Raw genomic sequence first — 22,213 nt, forward strand, 5'->3', positions numbered from 1 at the left:
TAAGATCAACTGCAGTTAGGAATCCTGCGCTGACGTCTTCTAAATTGATTTCGCTGTGTCTGGTCTTCGCTTTTCAGTTTATAACCCGACCATAATGTTGTTATTTATCGATTTAAAAAGAGCTACTCTCCAGTTTCAGCATTGCGGCGTGAAGTACACCGAAGAGACAAAGTCATGGTACAGCGATATGCACATGCACAACTATCAGTTGTATCGCGTGGTCAGGGTACAAAAGGGCAGTTAATTGGCGGAGCTGCCATTTGTATTCAGGTGATTGATGCTAAACGGTTTCCGACATCATTATGGCCGCACCACGGGAATTAACAGACTTTGAACGCAGAATGGTAGTTGGAGCTAGAGGCGTGGCACATTCCATTTCAGAAATCGTTACCGAATTCAGTATTCCACGACCCACAGTGTCAGGGGTGTGCCGAGAATACCGGACAAGGCACTGGCCGACGGCCTTCACTTAACAACCGAGAGCAGCAGCAGCGTAGAGTTGTCAGTGCAAACAGACAAGTCACACTGCAAACAGACAAGTCACACTGCATAGAATAACAGCAGAAATCAATGTGAGACGTACGGATAATGTATCTGTTAGGGCAGTGAGGCGATATTTGTCGTTAATGAGCTATGGCAGCAGGCGATTGACGCGAGTGCCTTTGCTAACAGCACGACATCGCCTGCAGCGCCTCTCCTGGGCTCGTGACCATGTCGGTTGGACCACAGACGATTGGAAAACCGTGGCCATACGAGGTGAGTCCCGATTTCATTTGGTAAGAGCTGACGGTAGGGTTCAAGTGCGGCACAGACCCCACGAAGCTATGGACACAAGTTGTCAACAAGCCACTGCGCAAGCTGGTGGTGGCTCCGTAATGGTGCGGGCTGTGTTTACATGGAATGGACTGGCTTCTTTGGCCAACTGAACCGATCATTGACTGGAAATGTTTATGTTAGGCTACTTGGAGACCATTTGCCTCCATTGACGGACTTCATATTCTCAAACAAAGACGGAATTTTTATGGATGATAATGTGCCATGTCAGAACGTGCTGGATAATTCGAGATAATGATTTGGCCGTCCAGATCGCCCGACATGATTCCCATCAAACATTTGTGCGACATTTCGTGCACAAAATCTTGCACCGGCAACACTTTCACAGTTATGGGCGGCTACAGAGGCAGCATGGCTCAATATTTCTTCAGGGCCTTCCAAAGACTTGTTGAGTCCATGTCATGTCGAGTTGTTACACTACGCTGGGCGAAAGGAGATCCGGCACGATAGGACTTCGTCACCTCAGTGTATGTTCGCAACGGCGACCTTAACACCTGGTCATTCCTCTGAAGACAGCGCACGGTTTGCACTACCACCGCGCTACATCGCTCAATAACCAGACGGCCGGCCGCTGTGGCCGAGCGATTGTAGGCGCTTCAGTCCGGAACCACGCGGCTGCTACGGTCGCAGGTTCGAATCCTGCCTCGGGCACGGGTATGTGTGACGTCCTTAGGTCAGTTAGGTTTATGTAGTTCTAAGTCTAGAGGACTGATGACCTCAGATGTTAAGTCCCATAGTGCTCAGAGCCATTTGAACCACAACCAGACGGCGAGCGAGCGTGAGCGCTTAAGTTCGCCTAGCGACCTCCTTAACTAGTCTGCTCTAGAGGATCGTATAAAAGTCCTTATTCGTTCTTCATGAGCATGTTACCTATACCGTAGGTTTCTCGAATCGCTCAAGGAGCGTACCAGCACGTTTTCTCATGAGGCAACGCGTGTTTCTTCCGTCACCCGTATACACCAGCTACAACGAAAATTCGGCTGATCTCGTCTGCTAGAAAATAAATCCTCATTTTCCTATAAGTACTATTCCTGTGGAAGTATGTCACAAGGTTTCCTCGCATAATAAATGATTGCCGGACCTTATGAATCAGAGCCGTGACATAAGTTTTACTGGCTATGTATTTAGTTGTAATACTATCACAGCCATGTAAATTTTGTTTTCCCGTATCCAGAATGTTTGAAGATTTAGATGTTTAATGTTACGTGAATTTTCCACTCTTCTCGATCGAAAAAAACGTGATCTCTGGTGGAAAACTTATCTTCCGATGCAACAAATATGTCACTGACGTCATGTGTACCTATAACAGCACTCCATCCTGTTTCTCGTTTCGTCTTCACAGTTGCGAATCCATACCCAAGGGTTAGATTTTTGAGTGATTAAGAGTCCAATTAGTAGAACACAGGAACCATCCCGTTCCACCTCTAACAAATTGCGCTTGCACCGGGTTCATACGGTAACATCTGAATTCCCGACACATGAAGCGCAAAATTTGTGTCAGGCGGTTGTTGAGGTGCAACTAACACTTTTTGGTAATATGATGCTAATGAAATCACATTATGTAGACATAACTTTATTTCTCCTACCTGGAAACTACAAAATTTCTTCTTTATGTGCTTATGGAACTGGAAATTTTGGGCGCATCAGTTTGCGTCCGTGAGAGCAACAGTTAGGTAAAGATTCTGGGCAACAATAGTGCTTGGATATTTTATTTATAAGGCTTCACTGATTGCTCAATTCCTGCTTAAATAAAAACAAATTTTTTCGACAAGAATTGCTGGTAATATCATCTTTCACACAGTCCTTCTCATGAAGAGGATGTTTAACTTATTTGAGACCAGCACGCTTATTGGAGAAGATTGTAATTCCAGTTCCTTTCCTGTTAATAACACTAGTGATTTCTGGGAACTCCTAAGAGTATATTTGAACAGCTTCTTTAAAGAAATTCCTGATTTTCTGATGAAGTCTATGTGCAATGACGCACTGATGTAGATTAAATCACTGTCTCGTTGCTATTGAACTGTTACTATAGATTTTGTTGAAATTGAGTCCAAAGCTTTCTCAAAATCTATGAATCACAGATAAGAAGAAGGGTGAGGAAGGAGACTAAGGTTTCAAGTCCCATCAATGACGAGCTCATTAGACACAGGGCACAAACTGAGCTTGGGCAAGAATAGGGAAAGAAGTCTGTCGTACTCTTTCAAAGCAAACATTATATAATTACTATCATGAATAATGAATTGCAAAGAGCCCGTTGTGCTTTATTTACTTTTAAAGCAGCCTGTTCCTTTTCTTGATTTAAACTCACTGTTTTTTCTGTGCAACTGGTGATTATTTTAGTGAGTGTCTTGGATATTACGGAGAGGAGGAGGATAGGTATATGCTTTTTATGTCTTGTCGATCGATTTCCTTGAAACATACAGAGCATGGTCGGAACAAGGAAGGTATCTGAAATTGACTGGCACACGTGAATAAAAAACTCCTAAAATTTTTAAGAAAACTTTTAAAATATTTTATGGATCGTATATCAAGTATTTAAACAGGCAGAAGAAATCAAAATTAGGATCCATAAGAATACTAAAAAAATTCTTAACAATTCTCGAAAAAATTTAATATTTTTAAAAATGTCTTGAAAGATTCTTGTAGTATTTTGATCATATGTGCTACCACGGATCCTTTCCTTCTTGTATAGTTCACCTGAGAATGCTGTTTTAATGCAGCGAAACCGGTTGTGACTATTAAGAAATGACCGTTTAAAGCTGTCTTGCGGTTCATTTTATATCCATGCATTATGAAATTTAACGGCTGTGGCACAACTCATTACAAATTCCTAAGTAATGATTCAGTCGTATGTCCTTGAGGTACACCCGACTATTTTCGCTTCTAACGACGTGACTTCATGTATATCAAGGTATTGAGGACTCCTTTCCAGTCTAGTATGAGATTCAGTCGCATTCCATTTCGTAAGCTCTTTCTCTGTACTATTTATTTTGGCGACCTTACGGAAGTGAAGTAACATGGTGTCAACCGTAACTCCGCTCATCCACTGAAATCTGAAACGGCGGCTGGTCGTCGTTGATTGAGAACAATTAAAACGTTTTTATTGGAAATATGTACGAGTGGCAAATGGAGAATATCTGCCAACGGTAGCTGCAGTGTATATAACCATACAAAATCTTAGGGCTACAAACGACGAAAGTTTTGAAATTACGTTTAATTTCATAGAGCTTACATACTAAGAACTTTACACTAATGGTTGCCATGGCGATTTCATTACACACTGCTCGAATTTTTGAATTGTGGAAGTTAACCACTGACTGTCGAAAAAAGTCTTTTGGAAGATTTAGTGATGAGATTTGATCCATTCCGCTGAGGCGGTGCTTCATTGCCAACCTGTCTGATACGTGAGTGATGTCTGCTGCATACATTGAGCAGTAACGAACAGCCTGCCCGCGGCCGGCGGCCTAACATCTTGTAAACACACCGGCGTAGGACCAGAGCCGGAGCCGTCCCTCTGCCGCGGCGACGCGCCCACCCAGCGGGCGAGCCTCACTTAGCATATTTACTGCGCTCGTGCCTTGTTCTGGGTGAAACCTCCGGAATCGACGGACCGGGACGTTCTGTCCTTCCTTGACCCTCCAGTTCTCGTTGCGTGCTCGTCAGCTGTAATTCAAAGCATTCCCGCTCTAGACAACCATTCGTATCGTTAACAAACTTCCTGTCGTCTCTTCTATGCCTTCCTTTTTACTTCCCACTTCATCGATTGCTTTGAGGTAGTTCTCCCTGCCTGCTCGTCCTACGTCGTGCCCCTCAGCTGAGTACGCCTAGCACATCTTGCGTCTGACCCTTCTCAAGAAACTGTACTTCACATCTCACTTGCCGCGTTCCTTCCTGTGTCTCACTTCTCACAGATCCCGTCTAATTCAAATGAACACTTTTGCATGTTTTGCCCATTTTCTCAGTAACCTGTCTTACCTTCCGTAGGCTTATTTCCATATCTATTGTGTTCAGCACTACTTCATTCCACATCGCAACTCGGGAAGAAAAATGACAAGAAACGACAGTTTTTAGTTTTTTTTTTTCACTGGAAACTATGTGTGAATTTCCCCAACGTACACAAAAAACGCCATACATCTATCTCGCAGTCTGTCCACTTCAGGGCAGTTGTTTCAGTTTTTTTGAAGAGTACTTCATCATTCGCAGGCCGGCCGCTGTGTCCGAGCGTTTCTAGGCGCTCCAGTCCGGAACCGCGCTGCTGCAATGGTCGCAGGTTCGAATCCTGCCTCGGGCATGGATGTGTGTGATGTCATTAGGTTGGTTAGGTTTAATTAATTCTAAGTCTAGGGGACTGATGACCTCAGATGTTAAGTCTCATACTGCTCAGAGCCATTTGAACCATTTTGATTCGCCACGGCAAGAACTGTGTTGCTTCAGCATTGCTACTAGCAGGTGTGCACGGGTCACTCAAGAACAGCGGCATATCCTGAGTTCCGAAACGTTTCACGCATAAGATGAAGTGAACGTAATTTTTAATATTATTGATTATTAAAATGTCTATGTTTACACAGTGTCTGTATCTTATACTGTAATGTCGTTAAGACATCCATGTTTGTCTGAAAATTTTACGAAATTCCGTGCGTTCCAGCGTACAAGAAAGAAATGGAAATTTCTGCTATAAAGAAAGTACATAGTGTATGTCTTTTCTCGGCGAAAAATATACCTATATTTTAATATAATCTCATTTACGATTCTACGTTTTCGTATACTGCGTTGCTTAAATTGTACCTAATTGATGTTCCTTGTTAAACTGTATTAATTTTCATAAATACAATTTCTCATTTCGTATTTTTCTAATACAATTTTTTTAAATTTTAAGTTAAGTACTAATTTAGTCTCATGGAGGCTCGAATGCCGTATTATATCATGGAATTAAATAAATATATTATTTCCGTTGGAAAAGTGGCAAAAGTATTACGTGAGCGGCCATAAAAAAACAAAAAGGTCTTCCTAAAATCGAGAAAAGTGACACAACCCAAATAATTAATCAATAATTACCTGATAACATCTTATATTTCACGAGTACAGAACTACGTATCCATATTACTATTGCAACGACTATAATGTAATTTACTGCCAGAATTACTTACTTGAAATCCAAAGGACACGTACTATTTCAGTACAAGTTTTATAGAATTCTTTAAGTCGATTTTTCCCAAGTACTGCGTTTTTGAGTTGCGTCACTGTTCTTGCCGGAGTGCGATTTGTTGTTCAGCTACCAGAGAGAGAGAGTGAAAGCAAGAGATTTCTTAAACAAACTGACACCGTTAGACCAAGAATTCCCTTCGCTAAAGAATGCTGCTTACCTCCATGACGAGAGATGTTATTTTGGTGACATATGCAAACATATGAGGAATGTGGAAGCTCGTGAACAATCTTCAACAGCCTGTGATAACGACCCTCACCGTCTGACCGCAGCTGAGAAGTTCAGTGGACTCTACACGACGGAATACACACATCAGGCAACCATTCGCTCTAGCTCCTTCTCCCCAACCCCCTCCCCTCCCCTCCCGTTAGATGTCTTGAGACTTGCATTGTGCCTACACGAATGGTGTAGTAAGGAGGGCATCGAGTTTTTGACTGATACTACAGTTAATATTGTCTCTTTGGTAAAATCTACAGCCCTGACACTGTTCACATCTTTCCCAGTACCAGCTGAGTCATGTCAGCATTACAGCCGCTTCTGAGCGTGAAGGCGTAGTGTCGGGCGCGCTGTCGGACCGTGGCTGGGCTAAAGCTCCCCTTTAGGACCACTGAAACCTGTATTCGTCATCCCGATTCGAATAACCAGTCGTTTATTATTCCGAATTAGTGGAAGTGCGAATGCTATTTCGAAATGTAAGGAGATGCAGCTCTCAGTTTGGCATCTTGATGGACCAATCACTCAAGCTCACCCGTCTGCATGAATCTATGTTCCGTACCGTATGTCATGAACTCCTGGAGGGTGCAACATATCGAAAGGCACTGAGAAGAAATTGACTCCGCTCCTGACTCTTAACCACATATTCTTTTGCCGATTTATTTGTTACAGTGATACATGCGACTGGGAATGAATAGCTCTCATATTCGCCTCTGAGCAGTCGCGCAGGGATACGCCAGCTGCCATTCAGAGAACGGCTGTGGCAGAGCGTGGGCGGTCAGTTGAGGAAGTGATCCATCACCGGGAGGGCAGGCACGCCTTGCGAGCCAGTTGCCGTGTATTAGCATAACAGGGACGCAGCAGCTTTCAATAATTACGGAATTTCCGGGTCGTTAAGTCACCACCTACGTGACGACACCCAGGGAAATGTGGAAGCGCTACTGTAACACACGCGTACTACAGTCACGCAGCCACGCTGACGTAATCGCATCGCCCTTACGTTTCGTGAACATGAAGTTTAATCTGATATTTTCTGGCCTCAGACGGGAAAAGAACTAAACATTTTTGTGATGTAAAGGAGTTACCTCGTGAGTAGAGAAACCCAGATCTAATTCCTAGGTCACGCAATCAGCAGGCTGGCGCTTGGTACGTTTTACAGTAGCAGCTTTTGGTGTTAGTGGATGGAGTTCTGAGAAAGAATGAAAGCCAAATGGTACTCTCCACAATACAATGATATTCAGTTTCATCTGAGTCAGCCTGAAAAATATTTTTGCACATGTGTATTTCTCCTTGCCTACCCTTCCACTCCCGTCGCACTGCTAGGAGCCCGAATAGCTTGTCAACAATCCGTCCAGAGAAGATTCTGATTAGCCATACCGGCTGTAAGACGATATGCCTGTGTAGTAGTTGTGGAGCCCATGATATAAAGAACTCGATACCAGCAATTGCGCCTTCGCTGTTTCGTTGTCTCTGATAGTTCTTGGCAAGAGATCTTCTAGGAGAAGGAGATTTTCAGATAGTTTTACTATTGGTGTTTGCAATAGATATGACCAACTGTCAAGAGTCTAGTGGAGAGGAAGCTCTAGTAGCTGTAGATGTATGAAGTATGCAGCAGACCTCAGCAGTTACGGTGGCTAGGACAGTTGCAAAGTCTAAGAGAAAGAAGAAGGTTCTGCTGTTAGGTAGTTCCCATGGTAGAGGTGTAGGCCAGCAGTTGCAGGAAGTTTTGGGGAGTGAGTACCAGGTCACCAGCATTCTGAAGCCTAATGCAGGATTGGCTCAGGAGACTTTTAACATAGGGGGGTTATGTAGGGATTTTACTAAAGAGGATCAGGTAGTGATTGTGGGTGGGGCTGGTAATAGTATTGATAGGGATGGGGAGTATGACATAGATGGTGACCTGGAAAAGATAGCCACTCAGACTGGCAACACGAATGTGCATTTCGTGGAACTGTTTCAGCGTCACGATCGGCCTCATCTTAATACAGCCGTCAGGCGTAACAACATGAGACTTGGGGGTGCGCTGATGACAGAAGGCATGAGTCACTTTACAGTGGTGTCGGTGGAGTCTATCAGCAGGACGGGTTTCACTAGACATGCCCTGCACCTCAACAGGTATGGAAAGGGGAGGTTGGCACAGCTTATAGGTGACAGCATAGTTGAGGGTGGTGGGACCACTCATGGGAAAATCCTGGTAGTTGTGGGTGTTAGAGCTGTACCTTTTTTAGATTGAAGTCAGCTGATAGATATTCCTGTTTAAGGGAAGTCTCTCTAACAAAGAAACCACTTTCGACAAAGCTTAGGTATAAGATTAATGAAGGAATTAGTATATTTCATCAAAATATACAAGGTATTAGAAATAAAGTTAGTGAACTGCTTATAGATGTTGACTCTGAAATTATTGGTATATCTGAACACTCCTTAAATAAGGAGATAATTCAGAGGCTTCCTTTACCAGGATACAGATTGGCTGGCAGCTTTTCTAGGAGCTCTTTGCGGTGTGGGGGAGTAGCCATGTATGTGAAAAACGGTATCCCATTTGAGTCAATTGATGTTTCAAAGTACTGCACTGAAAAGGTGTTTGAATGTTGCGCAGGTGTGGTTAAATTTAGTGGAGCTAAACTTCTTACTGTTGTTATTTATAGATCCCCAAACTCCGATTTCACAACATTTTTGCTAAAGCTAGAGGAAGTTCTTGGTTCACTTTATAGGATATACAAAAAGTTAGTTCTATGTGGTGACTTCAATATTAATTGTATAAGTGATTGTGCAAGGAAAAGGATGCTGGTAGACCTCCTTAATTCATATAATCTTATGCAAACCGTATTCTTTCCAACGAGAGTGCAAGGGAACAGTAGAACAACCATAGACAATATTTCTGTTCATTCCTCATTACTAGAAGGGCATTCTGTTAGCAAAGAGGTGAATGGCCTTTCAGATCATGATGCACAAATTTTAACTCTAAAAGATTTTTGTGCTGCAACACAGGTTAAATATAGTTATCAACTTTTTAGGAAAGCTGATCCAGTTGCTGTAGAGACCTTTGTAAACCTTATCAAGGAACAAGAGTGGCAAGATGTTTATAGTGCTGATACAGTAGACGATAAATATAATGCTTTCCTCAAGACTTTTCTCGTGCTCTTTGAAAGTTGCTTTCCGTTAGAACGTTCAAAACAGGGTACTAGCACAAACAGGCAGCCTGGGTGGCTGACTAAAGGGATAAGAATATCTTGTAGAACAAAGTGGCAATTATATCAAAACGTTAGAAACAGTCACAATCTAAATGCAGCAGCTCATTACAAACAGTATTGTAATGTGCTTAAAAAAGTTATTAGGAAGGCAAAAAGTATGTGGTATGCAGATAGAATAGCTAAGTCTCAGGATAAAATTAAAACCATATGGTCAGTCGTAAAGGAAGTGGCTGGTCTGTAGAGAAAGGTCGAGGATATTGAATCAGTGCGTAGTGGGAATGTCCGTGTTACTGATAAGTCGCATATATGTACAGTATTTAATAATCACTTTCTGAATATAGCAGGTGAACTAAATAGAAACCTAGTCCCAACAGGGAATCATATAGCGCTCGTAGAAAAAAGTGTTCCGAGACTGTTACCTGAAATGCTCCTCCATGATACTGACAAGAGGGAGATTGAGTTAATAATTAAATCACCAAAGACCAAGAACTCTCATGGATATGACGGGGTATCTAGCAGAATACTGAAGTATTGTTTTATGTATGTTAGCCCAGTACTTAGCTATATCTGTAACTTTTCCTTTAGGAGTGGTCGGTTTCCTGACCGATTAAAGTACTCGGTAGTGAAGCCACTTTATAAAAAGGGAGACAGGGATAATGTTGACAATTATAGACCTATTTCTATGCCATCGGTGTTTGCTAAAGTTATCGAGAGGGTTGTATATACAAGGCTACTGGAGCATTTAAATTCACATAATTTGCTGTCAAATGTACAGTTTGGTTTTGGAAATGGCTTAACAACTGAAAATGCTATATTCTCTTTCCTCTGTCAGGTTTTGGACGGATTAAATAAAAGGCTGCGAACGTTAGGTGTTTTCTTTGATTTAACGAATGCTTTTGACTGTGTTGACCACAAAATATTGCTGCAGAAGTTGGACCATTATGGAGTAAGGGGAGTAGCTTACAATTGGTTCGCCTCTTACTTTAAGAACAGAAATCAGAAGGTAATTCTCCGCAATATTGAGAGTGGTAGTGATGTTCAGTCCCAATGGGGCATTCCCCAAGGATCGGTGCTGGGGCCACTGCTGTTTCTTATTTATATAAATGATATGCCTTCTAGTATTACAGGTGATTCAAAAATATTTCTGTTTGCTGATGACACCAGCTTGGTAGTGAAGGATCTTGTGTGTAATATTTAAACACTATCAAATAATGTAGTTCATGAAATAAGTTCGTGGCTTGTGGAAAATAATTTGATGCTAAATCACAGTAAGACTCAGTTTTTACAGTTTCTAACTCACAATTCAACAAGAACCGATATTTTGATCAGACAGAAGGGGCATATTATAAACGAGACGGATCAGTTCAAGTTCCTAGGCGTTCGGATGGATAGTGAACTGTTGTGGAAAGCCCATGTTCAGGATCTTGTTCAGAAACTAAATGCTGCATTATTTACCATCAGAACAGCATCTGAAATAAGTAACAGTTGAACACGAAAAGTAGTCCGCATATTTTCATACGATTATGTCATATGGTATTATTTTTTGGGGTAATTCTTCTGATTCAAAAAGGGTATTTTTGGCCCAAAAACGGGCTGTTCGAGCTATGTGTGGTGTAAGTTCGAGAACCTCTTGTCGACCCCTATTCAATAGTCTGGGAATTCTGACATTGCCATCACAGTATATATTTTCTTTAATGTCGTTTGTTCTTAGCAATATTAGCTTATTCCCAAGAGTTAGCAGCTTTCACTCAGTTAATACTAGGCAGAAATCAAATCTGCATGTGGAATGCACTTCCTTGACTCTTGTGCAGAAAGGAGTGCGGTATTCTGCTGCATCCATTTTCAATAAGCTACCACAAGAACTCAAAAATCTTAGAAGTAGCCCAAACACTTTTAAGTCTAAACTGAAGAGTTTGCTCATGGCTCACTCCTCCTATTCTGTCGAGGAGCTGCTGGAAGAGCTGAAAAATTAAGCAAATTCCAGTGTTACATTGTTGATTTTCTTTATTTAAACTTACGAATTGTCGCCTGAATATGTTTCTTATATTTCATTTTATCTGTTTCCACTACCGTATTATAATTTCATGTATTGACTCGTTCCATGACCATGGAGACTTCTCCTTAATGTGGTCCCACGGAACAATAAATAAATAAATAAATAAATAAATAAGTATGGCAGATGGTCTGTCAATTAAATGACCAACATTCTTACCCTTATTCTCCTCCGAAGGTTAGCGAGAGCGGTAGGGTAGTAATTAAGACACTGCACTCGCATTTAGGTGGTGCGAATTTTGAATCCACAGCCGGCTATCTACATTCAGTTTTTCCTAGACTACTTACGCCGAATGTGGGGATTGTCCCTTTAAAAATGCCACGTTCCACGTTGCGCCATCCTCGTACTCTTAAAGACAGCGTCAACATTAGCGGACACCACATTCTACTTTACATTCCTTACTTCCCTTTTACAATGGTTATTTCCATATGTTTCGGCGACACCTTGGAAATTTTTCAATGGCATGTGTCTCGTTCCAGCAGCAGAGAATGTCAGTTCAGAGTCACAACTGTTCCAGTGGGCAGTTTGGTGTTTAAATGCGAGCCACCTACATGATTAGGAAGATGAATATTCGGAAAGAACATCCATTCATATCGTAATCCGGAAGAGCCTCGCTGTAATCTCTGGGGAAAAAACCATTAAAGCATCATAATAAAAATCTCGAGACACTGGAAAAAGGGGGAAAGGTCTCTGAATTAGCTAGTGTCTTAGCGTTGAAGAAAAAATCGTCGTGAATTAATAAAAGCAGATTATCGTGACGTTGATGGACACTGTACAAGCACACTCTGCGCGAAGTGGGGAAGCAGAGGAAACAATAGCATCACGAAGCAACCACTTTCGAATTACAGTTTTAATAACTTATTCTATTAATGGCTTAGACTCGTCTTTCTTAATATTGCTAGATAAGGCATGACAGAATACTAGAAACATGGAGCTAATAGTATTGTTACGACGCATGCTGCTTTCACGTTCTGATGACAAAGATGAAACATTCTAGTACATTCGATATTGGAACTTTTAATGCCCACAGTTACTTGAACGCTATAAAAAATCACACATGTGTAGAAGGCCTTGAATTTCACTAAGACCTTAAAGTTTCTGTTTGCCTAACTCGGTAATATACTCACAAGAGCAACTGTATCATTCATAAGTACACAGCACAAAAACTTGGTCACTCCCAAGAGATGTCACGCTAATGGCCCCAATTCGGAGGAAAAGAGTCCTTAGGTTGTTTCAGATAAGCCATATCCAGCCAGGGACAATCACTGACGATTATATCCCATAGAGGTACCACATTACGGGGATTTCGTCATCTTGGAAGTCGATAGTGTCTGCAACATACTCATCACGAAGACATGGAAAAAACGGTAATACTTAGTCAAGTAGAGTATTGATATATAACAGCTTGGATCATGTTCACGATAACTGAATGAGCAGGCCCAACTCATGATATAATACCACCCCAAAAATCATCGCAGAGTAGTTGCAGCATGAACTATATCTTTCATACAAGACGTGTAAACGCCTAATTAGGCTTTCGATGCAGTCAACGCACGCTTCGGTGAATAGTATACGCCAGGTACACGTCAGGTACTGTAAAGTTTCTGTGTGATTTGGCCCATTGAAGACGTGCAGCTCTGTGTGTCACTGTGAGCAATGGTCTTTTTCGATTTTCTCGACATCAAAAGTCAATAACATGTAGTTCCCTTCGCAGTGTTCGCCCAGAATCTGGTTGAGGCGGACCTGCATTCAATGACAGCATCTCCTTTTGTCCAGTTTCAAACCGATTTTCATTAACATAGCGTGACACTCGTCTCTAGTCCAAGTTAGTCAGGACCTTTGTACCATCACTTGTGGCTATGAATGGTGCACCACTGCCTGTAGACACTTTGAACTGTCCACTTTGTTACAGCAAAAAATCGAGAAACTTCATTCACAATGTAGGCATGAGCAACGCTTGTCTGGATATTTCTTACTGCGAGAGCTCTACACAAGCGACTGGCATGAATTACGTCAGCGCAGGTGGATCACGTGACCACATCGTACCAGTTCTGCACTATCTATATTGAGAGGCACCCACATGCCTTGCTCATACTGTGGCATCAAGCAGTCAGGCCTGCAAGATGAGTGGTCTGCCAAGCGAGTGGATTCATTCTTATTTATCGAGTAACATGAACTCTCGTACTCACAATTAAGTTACAAATTATTCTCCTGTATGAATAATACGCAACGGAAACGCACATCTGGCTATCAGTAATTTACAGAACTCTGACTGTTCACTTCGCACTGGCAATACCACATTTTCTTTTTTCTTTTTTATTTAACGGCTTAGAACAACACGTGGCCATCGCACTGAGTACGAGTGGCGCACACATTATAAATTCTGGATATCATGATAACATACAATTCGAAGGAAAAGGCCACCAATCTTTTTCTTTTCACTATCTTATTTATTCTGATAAATTCTATAACCTAAACACAAATTCTATAACCTACAACAATAACACATGAGAAATTCCGCCCAGTGGGCATGGCTTTACATTGGTGATTCTCTATCATATGGTCTCGTAATTATTTAACGCTACAGTGCACTTTCTGGATAGGATGGTGGATCTTTTATTATTTCTCACACTTCGACTCTCACAATCATCATCACGAAACTTTCCTCCAGACCGAGCAGTACAAAAGGAACACGCATAACCCACTACCTCTGAAACTACCTCGCTATTCTCCCATGCAAACCACACATACTTAAATCACATGACATACACCACACTACAACATGAAATACTACACAGGGAATAGTCACAACATTATCACTTTCAGCTTTCCCACTTCAATTAATATTTATCCCAGTTTCACACGACACTGCCCCACTTCGTAATTCTACTTTCCTACTATGAACTCTGGAGATATATGCACGTCTTCCTGTGCAATGCAAGCCAAGTGGCGTTGCTGGATAGACGGCTGACTCACCTTGTTTCTCTCTCAGAGTGTTATAGTTTGAATCAAGCGTCACACGGAAACATATCTCGCAAAGTAATATTAAGAACATATTCATCACACACACGAGTCCTCAACTGATACCATGGACGAGTACTTCTCTTTATCCTTTGTCTCATACACAGATTGAGACTCACACAGTACTCACCACGTGGAAGTACTCGCCTCCAATTTCAAGTCCTGCACACGCTATTTCTTAAATATTTCAACTTATAGTACACACGCTAGTAATTCAGCTTAACTTAAGCGGCCGGCCGAAGTGGCCGTGAAGTTAAAGGCGCTGCAGTCTGGAACCGCAAGACCGCTACGGTCGCAGGTTCGAATCCTGCCTCGGGCATGGATGTTTGTGATGTCCTTACGTTAGTTAGGTTTCAGTAGTTCTAAGTTCTAGGGGACTAATGACCTCAGCAGTTGAGTCCCATAGTGCTCAGAGCCATTTAAACCATTTTGAACTTAACTTAAGCACACGGAAGTATTTCAACTTATTGCTACACGTGGTTTCATTGTGACCGTTGGTCACTTCCGAAGATTACTACGATCCCATTAATATTACCTGCCTGACATTTAATTCTCCCCACAAAAGTTCCTGAAATAGAGAAATTATTATTTCAAACTACTCTTAAATATTCCACATGCATACCATGTCTCCACTCTTTTGTCTTTACGGAGCACAACTAAGACAGGTCTTAACAGCACAAGATCCAGCGGCATAGTGCTGAAACGTGGCCGTTCTTCAGGTCCTCTCGCACCTCTGCCGAAGTGGGGGAGCACCTTGCTACCGTATTGGTCAGCCACATTTCAGGCGCTCAAAGTTCAGGTAAATTTCATCTCTTTGGTCCCACCAAAGGTGACCCAAGTACCGTCTCAAAGATGATCATATATTCACATTCACTATCTGCGGTTAGCAGACGACCATACATTCATTCATTTCACAGATCTCACCAAACTGGATGTAGGGATTTATTTTGTGGGAGTGCACATGTGATCAATTAAATAAATAAATTGTCATTCTTTCCCACACTGGTATCCGGCTTCGCTGTATTAATTGAAATTGAGTTATTATTAGAAAAAATATATTGTTCTGACAAGAATAACGAAGAATGTTGTACCTATTTTCAATGTCGGGCGGTACTGTACCCTTTCAATATCACTGCATAGTGACCAGCGTGCTCTTTTAAGGGGATGAAAAATATTTTTTTCGATGCGATGGAAACAGAGTAATGCTCTCGTAACAACAAATGAAATATTTCGACGTCTCATTTCGCAGGGCTGTTGATATTCTTCGCACTGGCTGGCTTGACAGTCGAGCTCAGGTTGACACGTAATATCAGTGAATATGGTCGTTGACAGATTACGAGTATCCCACACCTGAGACACGGCTCTACGTCCTACCTGCAAACACAACAGCGCCCAGTAAGATGGCAGGGGTATTCTTGTGTATGGAATAATTACATGGGATAAAGAAGGGTCCTGGTTACATTTACCATCGTCTCTCACTTGTAGATTATACAGTAACCTACTACAGGATTAAATGCATCTGTTTGTTCTCCCACCACCTCCAATGAGAACATGCGCCTCCTCATTTATCAATAATGAGCTGAGTAGCCGGCGTCGCCCGGCTATGTATTTACTCCAGTCTCCTATTAGTCCATCTTCTCCTTCCCCTCTCTCTGTCCATCTCCTCCACCACTCCCTCTGTCCACTTCTTCTTTCTTCCTCTACGTGTCCTTCCATTCTCCTCTTCTCTTTTCTCTGCCCATCCCTTCCTCTCCGCTCACTGTGTCCGTCTCCTCTTACCTTTCTGTGCTCTTCCCCCTCCCCCTCTCCTTCTTCATCTACTCCTCCCTCTTATCTGTGTCCATATCCTCCTTCTCCCCCCCCATGAACCATGGACCTTGCCGTTGGTGGGGAGGCTTGCGTGCCTCAGCGATACAGATAGCCGTACCGTAGGTGCAACCACAGCGGAGGGGTATCTGTTGAGAGGCCAGACAAACGTGTGGTTGCAAGGACAACAGTCTGGATGATTGACTGATCTGGCATTGTAACAATAACCAAAACGGCCTTGCTGTGCTGGTACTGCGAACGGCTGAAAGCAAGGGGAAACTACAGCCGTAATTTTTCCCGAGGGCATGTAGCTTTACTGTATGATTAAATGATGATGGCGTCCTCTTGGGTAAAATATTCCGGAGGTAAAATAGTCCCCCATTCGGATCTCCGGCCGGGGACTACTCAAGAGGATGTCGTTATCAGGGGAAAGAAAACTGGCGTTCTACGGATCGGAGTGTGGATTGTCAGATCCCTTAATCGGGCAGGTAGGTTAGAAAATTTAAAAATGGAAATGGATAGGTTAAAGTTAGATATAGTGGGAATTAGTGAAATTCGGTGGCAGGAGGAACAAGACTCCTGGTCACGTGACTAGAGGGTTATAAACAAAAAATCAAATAGGGGTAATGCAGGAGTAGGTTTAATAATGAATAGGAAAATAGGAATGCGGGTAAGCTACTACAAACAGCATAGTGAACGCATTATTGTGGCCAAGATAGATACGAAGCCCACACCTACTACAGTAGTACAAGTTTATATGCCAACTAGCTCTGCAGATGACGAAGAAATTGAAGAAATGTATGATGAAATAAAAGAAATTATTCAGATTGTGAAGGGAGACGAAAATTTAATAGTCATGGGTTACTGGAATTCGAGAGTAGGAAAAGGGAGAGAAGGAAACATAGTAGGTGAATATGGATTGGGAATAAGAAATGAAAGAGGAAGCCGCCTGGTAGAATTTTGCACAGAGCACAACATAATCATAGCTAACACTTGGTTTAAGAATCATGAAAGGAGGTTGTATACATGGAAGAACCCTGGAGATACTAAAAGGTATCAGATAGATTATATAATGGTAAGACAGAGATTTAGGAACCAGATTTTAAATTGTAAGACATTTCCAGGGGCAGATGTGGACTCTGACCACAATCTATTGGTTATGACCTGTAGATTAAAACTGAAGAAACTGCAAAAAGGTGGGAATTTAAGGAGATGGGACCTGGATAAACTGAAAGAACCAGAGGTTGTACAGAGTTTCAGGGAGAGCATAAGGGAACAATTGACAGGAATGGGGGAAAGAAATACAGTAGATGAAGAATGGGTAGCTTTGAGGGATGAAGTAGCGAAGGCAGCAGAGGATCAAGGAGGTAAAAAGACGAGGGCTAGTAGAAATCCTTAGGTAACAGAAGAAATATTGAATTTAATTGATGAAAGGAGAAAACATAAAAATGCAGTAAATGAAGCAGGCAAAAAGGAATACAAACGTCTCAAAAATGAGATCGACAGGAAGTGCAAAATGGCTAAGCAGGGATGGCTAGAGGACAAATGTAAGGACGTAGAGGCTTGTCTCACTAGGGGTAAGATAGATACTGCCTACAGGAAAATTAAAGAGACCTTTGGAGATAAGAGAACGACTTGTATGAATATCAAGAGCTCTGATGGAAACCCAGTTCTAAGCAAAGAAGGGAAGGCAGAAAGGTGGAAGGAGTATATAGAGGGTCTATACAAGGGCGATGTACTTGAGGACAATATTATGGAAATGGAAGAGGATGTAGATGAAGATGAAATGGGAGATATGATACTGCGTGAAGAGTTTGACAGAGCACTGAAAGACCTGAGTCGAAACAAGGCCCCCGGAGTAGACAACATTCCATTGGAACTACTGACGGCCTTGGGAGAGCCAGTCATGACAAAACTCTACCATCTGGTGAGCAAGATGTATGAAACAGGCGAAATACCCTCAGACTTCAAGAAGAATATAATAATTCCAATCCCAAAGAAAGCAGGTGTTGACAGATGTGAAAAATACCGAACTATCAGTTTAATAAGTCACAGCTGCAAAATACTAACACGAATTCTTTACAGACGAATGGAAAAACTAGTAGAAGCCAACCTCGGGGAAGATCAGTTTGGATTCCGTAGAAACACTGGAACACGTGAGGCAATACTCACCTTACGACTAATCTTAGAAGAAAGATTAAGGAAAGGCAGACCTACGTTTCTAGCATTTGTAGACTTAGAGAAAGCTTTTGACAATGTTGACTGGAATACTCTCTTTCAAATTCTAAAGGTGGCAGGGGTAAAATACAGGGAGCGAAAGGCTATTTACAGTTTGTACAGAAACCAGATGGCAGTTATAAGAGTCGAGGGACATGAAAGGGAAGCAGTGGTTGGGAAAGGAGTGAGACAGGGTTGTAGCCTCTCCCCGATGTTGTTCAATCTGTATATTGACCAAGCAGTAAAGGAAACAAAAGAAAAATTCGGAGTAGGTATTAAAATTCATGGAGAAGAAATAAAAAACTTTGAGGTTCGCCGATGACATTGTAATTCTGTCAGAGACAGCAAAGGACTTGGAAGAGCAGTTGAATGGAATGGACAGTGTCTTGAAAGGAGGATATAAGATGAACATCAACAAAAGCAAAACAAGGATAATCGAATGTAGTCTAATTAAGTCGGGTGATGCTGAGGGAATTAGATTAGGAAATGAGACACTTAAAGTAGTAAAGGAGTTTTGCTATTTGGGGAGCAAAATAACTGATGATGGTCGAAGTAGAGAGGATATAAAATGTAGACTGGCAATGGCAAGGAAATCGTTTCTGAAGAAGAGAAATTTGTTAACATCGAGTATAGATTTAAGTGTCAGGAAGTCATTTCTGAAAGTATTTGTATGGAGTGTAGCCATGTATGGAAGTGAAACATGGACGATAAATAGTTTGGACAAGAAGAGAATAGAAGCTTTCGAAATGTGGTGCTACAGAAGAATGCTGAAGATCAGATGGGTAGATCACATAAATAATGAGGAAGTATTGAATAGGATTGGGGAGAAGAGAAGTTTGTGGCACAACTTGACCAGAAGAAGGGATCGGTTGGTAGGACATGTTCTGAGGCATCAAGGGATCACCAATTTAGTATTGGAGGGCAGCGTGGAGGGTAAAAATCGTAGAGGGAGACCAAGAGATGAATACACTAAGCAGATTCAGAAGGATGTAGGTTGCAGTAGGTACTGGGAGATGAAAAAGCTTGCACAGGATAGAGTAGCATGGAGAGCTGCATCAAACCAGTCTCAGGACTGAAGACCACAACAACACCATCCTCCTTCTGCCGTCCGTCTGTCTATCTTCTCCATCCCTCTCCATGTTACCACCCCTACTCCAATACGAGGCCGCTGGTTCTTACCGCTAAAGCATAACTTTCTCGACAGAAAGTAGTGTTTATTAAGTTCGGTTGATATCGATCCAAGCGTTTCGGAGTATTTTCTCACACGTGGCTTTGCCCACGTACACACACACACGCACACACACACACACACACACACACACACACACACAACATATTTCGCTCATATCTGCATACACAGTTCGCATGTTTCTCTAGCGAATTTCGCCCTGCAGTTTCGTATTCACGTAGCTCAATGTTTATGACGTTATATCTACTGAACTATGTGTCTTACTATTATATAATTTTACAGCCACAATCAGTGGTATATGTGAATGCTGTCTGAATAATTTGTTATGAATGAGTAGAAGTAGGTAATAAATTAAAACGTCAAGCATGATGCGGCAGTTTTACTGCATTAACAGCGAAAATGTAGCACGCGATAAACTTTTTGCCTCTCATTTCTTGTGGAGGTTGTGAGCGAGAAGAAATTTCGTTAAGATTCAAAATTACGTGTAAAGCTGGTTGTAAGTTACGAAATGCTCTCATTCTCAAGTACTGTATATATAAAATCTGGGTATTTGCGCGTCGTAGGATACGCTTCTTTTTCACCCCCTCCCCTTTGATATTAGATGGTTCTTACTCCTACAGCGATTATTTCCAGAGCGTAAGTGATATGTGCACCAAGTGTCACTCAAAAGTATTTTGTAGAGATAATAAACTCCAAAGAGAAATTATTTAGGTGAAAATTTAAATGAAAGAACTTAATTACCACATATTTATAATTTGCATTTTATTTTCTTACACATACTACACAACTCTAATCGTTGAGTAAGTAAAAAAACGCAAATGAGAACTCACATAGGATCCAAAGCATTTTGTTAAAACGAAACAGAAGAAGAAAGATAATGAATTATTAGCTTAATAGTGGTTCTGTAGACCTTTGAGCGATGACCGCAGCACACCTAGATGGCACAGAATCCACGGGTTTGACCCATGGCACCTGAGAAATCTTCTTCCACTGCTCACACAGTTCTCTGCAGAAAGCCTCCTTCTTGATACACTTTTGCTGGAGAACACATCTATCCAGCTCGCACCAAAAGACGTTATATGAGGTTTAAGTATCGACAGTTCGAATATCTTTCCTTTGCACTGCTTCAGAACTATCTTACCACGGCCAGAAGTGTGCTTAGAATCATTATCACGCTGGAATCGCCAAATACAAGACAGATTTCGTCTTCCGTGAGGTATCATATGGTCTATTAGTATTTCACCATACTTCGGACTATCCACTAAACCATGAAATTTGACGAGAGGACCTGCACCATTTCGTGAGAAACTGTCCCACACTATGGTGTTCCCTTCACCGTGCTTCGTGGTGGGTCCTTGCTACTTTCTGTCATTCGTCTTGTTTTTCAACGGTCGAACGTACCGTATCCCGTCTGAGGAGAAGAGATTAATCTTGCTTTCATCACTACGTAGAAGTTTTGACCAGTCTTCAGTTCTCCACGACGCGTACTTGTTAGCAAACTGTTGTCCGGCCTTCATATTTTTTGCGCTTATCATAGGTTTCGAGAATGTAGCCTGCCATTCAGATCTCTAGTTATTAAGCGACGTTTAACTGTCGAAACATGGATTTTCAGCCCGTGTTTCGCCCGTAGATCATCACTTATAGGCCGGGCTGAATTTTTGCGGTCAGTCATCAATTGTCTTCAGATTATCCTATCTTGGTTTTGAGAATCTATTGAATATTCTTCTGTTTTAGGTATTGCTATAACTATACAAATATATTAGAATTATATTTGCTGTATGTAGTTAGATTCGTTGCATTTCTTCCCATTCTACCCCTTGAAAACACTGTTTACGATTTAAGTCCATGGTTATCTGCACTCAACAATGAACGCATGCAACTGCGGCGAGTTCAAGTAGTCTTCTGTCTGAACAACCGGATTGTTTTGATTCCGAATGTAGATTAACACTGTTACCAACCTACTACGAGGTGTGTGAGAAAAGTAATCAGAATGATAACACTGCGAGTGTCTGGCAACCCTGTGTTATTTTACTTGTAGGAACTGGTGTGTTCATTCCTTCCACACGCTCAGAGTTTCAGCTCCGTAGTGCCATCACATGGTTCTTGAGAGCGCCATCAGTAAAGTTGTGTTTTTGTTGTGTGTTACTTAAATGGAAAAGTGGAATTCAGAGCAACGTATGAAATAAAATATGGGTTAAAATTGAGGGATGCATGCGTGCGCCCTCGAAAAAGTGAAACAGACCTATGGGGAACATTCCTTTTCAAGAAAACAAGTTTTTGGCTGGCAGAAATCGTTTTTAAAGGGCGGTGACACGTTGAATATGAACCTGGCTCAAGGAGACCAACTTCAAAAACGTGTGCATGCACTTGTGAGATCATTCCGACGTTTAACAATAAGGATGATTGCTGATCTATTAAACTTAAACACTTTCACCGTACATCAAGTTTTTACTCAAGATTTTTACATGCGAAAGGTTTGCGTCAAA

This window comes from Schistocerca nitens, chromosome 2, assembly GCF_023898315.1.
Source record: "Schistocerca nitens isolate TAMUIC-IGC-003100 chromosome 2, iqSchNite1.1, whole genome shotgun sequence".
NCBI classification, from domain to species: Eukaryota; Metazoa; Arthropoda; class Insecta; order Orthoptera; family Acrididae; genus Schistocerca; species Schistocerca nitens.